The sequence below is a fragment of the Vicugna pacos genome, chromosome 8 (genome assembly GCF_048564905.1).
Source record: "Vicugna pacos chromosome 8, VicPac4, whole genome shotgun sequence".
Classification (NCBI taxonomy): domain Eukaryota; kingdom Metazoa; phylum Chordata; class Mammalia; order Artiodactyla; family Camelidae; genus Vicugna; species Vicugna pacos.
Genome location: NC_132994.1, coordinates 55,486,313 through 55,492,983, shown reverse-complemented (window position 1 = coordinate 55,492,983; position 6,671 = coordinate 55,486,313).

Here is a 6,671-nt window from a genome sequence, read left to right as displayed (position 1 = left end):
GTATCTTCTCAATTCCCATAAATATTTATTATCTCCTCCATTCACTTAACTCTTATCATAGACTGATTTCGTTGTAAGTTTTATGTATATATCCCCAAGTAGAAAATTACACATTATTTGAGAGTGGGAATTAATCTGTTTACTACTTTGTATTCCTCACTCCACCAACCAAAGCATATGGTAGACAGATCCTAAATAAATATTGCTGATTTGATGAAACTTATTCATGCTCAGCAGTTAAAACTCACTTAGTTTTCGAGTCTTGAGGTTTCCTTATTTTAGGATAAAACAATAGTGTTAATTATGTAGAAAGTGCAAAATGGGGCACTCGGTAAAATAACCCTAGGGGGAATCCTAGATTATGTACCAGTGTAGAAACAGTTTTAAAAGATCCCCCAAAAGAACATGCAAGCCTGGATTAGACACTCCAAGAAATTAGAATGTTTGACCAGCTTAAAAAATGTGATTAGTTACTGTCTCACTAATGCATGCTACATAATTTGCCTATTCAGTTGCCTAATTTTCATGTATTGACAATTATCTGTACTAAGGCTTTCCCCATTTACATCACTCAGAAAAATAAAGAACTTGCTGTACAAGTACAGGTTTGTGGAAGTCTGACTTGGCAGGCATTCTTGTGAAGAAGATCTGGGGGTTTTAATTGATCTCAAGCTTAATATGAGTCAAGGGCTTGTTTTAATTTCCTAAAAAGGCTAATGCAGAACTAGATTAAACTAAGCAAAGAATCATATTAACTAGATCGGGTGTTTTAGCTGTCTTGAAGTCTAAGCTTTCACATCGTGTTGGACTTCACTATTCCTAATCATCCAGGGTCTCCTTTGACCATTTGTGACCCCTTAAGCAGCCCCTTCCATGTTGCACAGCTAAGTTGTTTGGAAAATCATTAGTATTTTAAACCTTTAATCTACTGTTTGCTTCCCAGAACGTCCACCTATGGAATTCTACCCACTGAACCACGTAAACCAGATCTCCCTCTCCTCCTTCAACACAATGGAAGGCAGCTATCACTGCCACCCCAAGTCTGGATTTAACTTCTCCCCAACTCTCTCTTTTAAGACTTTATTGTTTAGATCAGCTTTAGGTTTACAATAAAACTGAGAGGAAGCTACAGGGATTTCCCATATACCCTTACTCCCACACATGAATGGCCTCCCCCACTATTCACATCCCTCACCAGGTAGTACATTTGTCCAACTGGTGAGCCTACATTGGCACATGATAATCATCCAAGGTCCACAGTTTACCTTATGGGTTTGGACATCAGATAATGGGTATCACAACATACAGAGTCTTTTCAAACTACTCTAAAAATTCTGTGTTCTGCCTATTCATCTCTTCCACAAACCTCCATCTCCCACGCACTGGCAACCCCTGAGCCTTTTACTGTCTCTATAACTTTGCCTTTTCCAGAATGTCACATAGTTGAAATCATGCAGTATGTAGGTAGCCTTTTCAGACTGGCTCTTTTTTTCACTTAGTAATATGCACTTAAGGTTCATCCATGTCATCCACTGATAGCTCATTTCTTTTTAGCACTGGGTAATACTCCATCGTTTATTTAACCATTCACCTTCAGAAGGACATCTGGGTGGTTTCTAGGTTTTGGCAATTATGAACCAAGCTGCTATACACATCCATTGTGTAGATGATTCTGCGGACATCAGTTTTCAACTCCTCAGGGTAAATAGTAGGGAACACAATGGCTGGATTATATGTTTAGTTTTGTTTAGTTTTGTGAGAAACCACCAAACTGTTTTCCAAGGTGGCTGTACCATTTTGCATTCCCACCAGCAATGAGTGAGGGTTCTTTCTGCTCCATATCAGTGTTTGTTGCCTGTTTTCTGGATTTTGGCCATCCTAAAGTGTGTGTAGTGGTGTTCCAGTTCTTTTAACCATTTTCTAAGTCATACAGTTTCCAGATTCCTCACTGTTCCACTTGCCCTTCCTAGAAGCTCTATTTTATGAAGAAACTGAGGCTCAAAGAGATATATTATTTGCTCAAAATCCTACAGTCAGCAACATCAGAACTGACATTTGTATTCATCGTTATTTGCAATGAATTGACTGTCAACGTAGTGACTTCTTTTTTTACTTTAAATAATGTTGTAAACATCAGGCATTGCAGGGATGCTCTGAGAAGAATGCCAGGCAACTTCTGAGATTTCTGTATCTTTCAAATGAAAACATGGCTGTCTTTTTTGGCCAAAAGGATCTCACGGGTGTGAAGGAAATCAGTGCTGTTTGCGTTTCTGAGTTAATGACAATGATAGCTTTTGAAGACTCTGTTAAGCTTGTGCTGAGCACAAGAACAGAATATGCTGAGCTTAGACCAGGAATATGCTAAGTGTTTCCAGAGCTAAACAACCCAAGGCAGGTAATGATCAGACTGGGTTTGTAATGTCTGATACTCACATTTAAGATGATGGTACACATTCCCTTTTTCTTGGTAAATTGTTTCTCTGTTCTGAACTTATCTTTCTTAAGTTCAGATGTATAGTCCTGAGACCTAGCTTGCTACTGCCCTGCATATCTGTCTGATCTACGCTTGTGTTTATAGTAAATGGTAAGATTTACAAATTGCCGAGTTAACCTCACCAAGAATCCTGGAAATGAGCGGTCCTGGTCTGACTGTGATTTCTCCCTGAGGTCAGCTCTCGGTCAGTTTCCTACGTCTTTCTGCCACTTAGTCATGATGGGAATTGTAGTTGACCTGGATTTCCCCATTGACATTTCCACTTGATTAGCTCTGAAATATAAAGTGTATGAGTTCTGTTTTATTCTAGGCTTAAGTAGTAGGAAACTTCTGCTTTTCTTCCCAAACATACTCCTTCAAATTTATTGAAGTCAGAAGTCCCAGTAGACTCACACAACAGATGTTTCTGGCTTGTGATTCACCCGCAGGGATCATGTGGGCACCAGCGTAGGATTTTTCACAGGCCCCCAGGGTGTGACTTAACAAATTGGAGCCATTTTTTACTAATTCAAACTAATTGGGCAAAGAACAGTCTGAATTAGTAAAATCTTTAATCATTTACTTAAGAAAACCTTTTAATTGTAATAATTTCAAACATATAGAAAGATTACAATAATAATACATGAAATGCTCATATATCTTTTACCCAGATTTCCAATTTTTTAGCACTTTCACCTCGTTTGTTTTGTCATTCTAAGCCCTTTTAGAGAACAGAGCTAGGAAAAAACACACATGCACATGTGTGCACGCGTGTGTGCGCGCGCGCACACACACACACACAGTGTTTGTCTATATACGTAATAAAAATTCCAATGTACTGCTACCTTCAACGTCAGTCCCACTCCACAGGCTTCCCGTTGCTTCCCCCACCCCTATCTTTTTATCTCCCTTCTTTCATAGTGAGAATGCTGAATTCCCATAGCATCAAGGTGCTGCCTCATCTTCCTAGTCTTAACACCTCACATGAAATAGTTTCAGAATTGCTATACTCAAATCACTAGGTATATCAAACAGACCAAAAAGAAATTGATCTATTTGCAGTTCTTTATTTTTTTCCCCTAGCATAAGAGTATATTATCAAACTACTGTTTTTTTTTTTTTAATTGAAGTGTAGTCAGTTTACAATGTATCAGTTTCCGGTGTACAGCATAATGTTTCAGTCATAAATATATATGCATATATTCTTTTTCATTATAGGTTACTACAAGATATTGAATATAGTTCCCTGTGCTATAGAGAAGAAACTTGTTGTTCTCTGTTTTTATATACTAATAAAGTATAGTCTTTTAAAGCCACTTGAATCAGTTCTCCCCTTACAAGTGCTTTCAGTGTAGTCATGAGAGCCATTTCCAAAAGATCTGTTCAGAGAAGTGTCGCTTCCTTTCCTATCGCTTCCACCAGGCTCCCCTCCACCCCTGTGAAGTAATCAATTTCATTGTTTTCTGGTTTTTCCTCCTGGTGTTTCTTTTCCCCTAAATAAGCAGATACATGTGTTTTCTTACTTCTTGCTTACACAAAAGATAATATCTCATAGATACTCTTGGAATCAGATTTTTTAAAACTTAGTATCTCCTGGAGTAAATAGAACCCCCTTTTTAACAGGGCTATAGTATGCCATTGTGTGAAGTACTCCTAAGCATGCAGGTAGTTCCCAGTATTTTGCCAGTGCAAATGATGCTGCAGTTCAGACACTGGTACCTGTGTATTTTCATATTTTAAACACTTATCTTCAGGATAAATCCCCAGAAGTAGGATTATGGTGGATTCCTTTGATACCGACATACTTCCCTTTGTGGGGGTGTACCACTTGGCATCTCCTTTAGCAGAGTATGAATGGGCTGTTTCCTTGCAATATCATCATTAGAGTGCGTTGTCAGGCTTCAGAATGATTTCCAGTCTGGTGGATGAGAAATGGTATCTCTGTGTGGTTTCAATTTTAATTTCTCATGAGTGCCATTGTGCATCTTTTCATATGTTTCAGGGCCATGATTATATATTTTCTGGGAATGGTTCATATTTTTTGCCCATTTTCAAATAGGATTTTCAGTGTTTCTTTCCCTAAGTTTTAAAAATTCTTTATACTATATCAGGGAAATGAAACCTTTATCTGAGAAAAATGCCTAAAGTATTTTCTCCTATTTTGTTGTTTGTCTTCTAACTTTGCTTATGGTTTTTAGCTTAAAAAAATTTTTTTTTGGTACTCAAATTTATCAAGCACACCTTCTCTTGCATCTGGATTTTGAGCTGTAGTTAGAAATCTTCTACCTACAATCAAATTTTAGAGAAATTCATTCATGTTTTCTTCTAGTATTTGTAATTTTTTTTCACATTTAGCTCTTCAATCTGTTTGGACCTTATTCTCATGAGTATGAAAAATGGACATAATTTTACCTTTTTCCAAGTGTCTACCCAGTTGCCTTAGTAACTTTGCTACAAAGTTTATTTGTGTCCCCAGAGATTTGCGGTACCACCTTTATCGTATTCTAGATCACCATATGTTGATCATAGGCTTGTTTCTGGACTTTCTGATCTCTTCCACCTGTTCATGTACCGGCGCCACGCATTTTCAAAGGAGAGGCTTTATAGCATCTCTAGTATCTTGTACAGCTAGTCTATCATTACCTCCTCTCCCCTCAGCCTATGCCTTCTTTCTTTTCAATGTTTTTCTAGTATGTTTGTTTTTCCCTATGAACTTTAGTATTAACTTGCTTAGCTCCTCAGGTGAGGGAGAACCTTGTTGTTTATCAGAATTGCATGGATAAATTATCTTAAGGAGTACTGACATCTATATACAATTGAAACATGCTAACCAAAACCCAAAGTGTTTTTCTATGTGTTCATCTCCACTTCTGTGTCTTTCAGGAGTGTTAATAATTTTTTTCATTTTGGTTAGAACATTTCTTGTGAAGTTTACTCCTAAACATTTTGCTTTTTGTTTTTTTACTTTTTTCTTTTCAATTTGGATGCTTTCTATTTCTTTATTAATTATTTTATTTTATTTTTTATTGAGTTATAGTCATTTACAATGTTGTGTCAAATTCCAGTGTAGAGTACAATTTTTCAGTTATACATGAACATACATATATTCATTGTCACATTTTTTTTCACTGTGAGCTACCACAAGATCTTGTATATATTTCCCAGTATAATCTTGTTTATCTAGTCTGCATATGCCTGTCAGTATCTACAAATTTTGAAATCCCAGACTGTCCCTTCCCATCCACCTTGGCAACCACAAGTTTGTATTCTATGTCTATGAGTCTATTTCTGTTTTATATTTATGTTCTTTTTTTTTTTTTTTTAGATTCCACATATGAGCGATCTCATATGGTATTTTTCTTTCTCTTTCCGGCTTACTTCACTTAGAATGACATTCTCCAGGAACATCCATGTTGCTGCAAATGGCGCTATGTTGTCATTTTTTGTGGCTGAATAGTATTCCATTGTATAAATATACCACCTCATCTTTATCCAGTCATCTGTTGATGGACATTTAGGCTGTTTCCATGTCTTGGCTATTGTAAATAGTGCTGCTATGAACATTGGGGTGCAGGTGTCTTTTTGAAGTAGGGTTCCTTCTGGATATATGCCAAGGAATGGGATTCCTAGGTCATGTGGTAAGTCTATTCTTAGTCTTTTGAGGAATCTCCATTCTGTTTTCCACAGTGGCTGCACCAAACTGCATTGCCACCAGCAGTGTAGGAGGGTTCCCTTTGGTCCACAGCCTCTCCAGCATTTGTCATTTGTGAACTTTTGTATGATGGCCATTCGGACTGGTGTGAGGTGATACCTCATTGTAATTTTGATTTGCATTTCTCTGATAATTAGTGATATTGAGCATTTTTTCATGTGCCTATTGATCATTTGTATTTCTTCCTTGGAGAATTGCTTATTTAGGTCTTCTGCCCATTTTTGGATTGCGTTGTTTTTTTTTTCATATTAAGTCATATGAGCTGCTTATTTATTCTGGAGATCAAGCCTTTGTTGGTTTCATCATTTGCAAAAATTTTCTCCCATTCTTTAGGTTGTCATTTTGTTTTACTTATGGTTTCCTTTGCTGTGCAGAAGCTTGTAAGTTTAATTAGGTCCCATTTGTTTATTCTTGCTTTTATTTCTATTGCTTGGGGTGACTGCTCTAGGAGAACATTTTTGAGATGTACATGAGATAATATTTTGC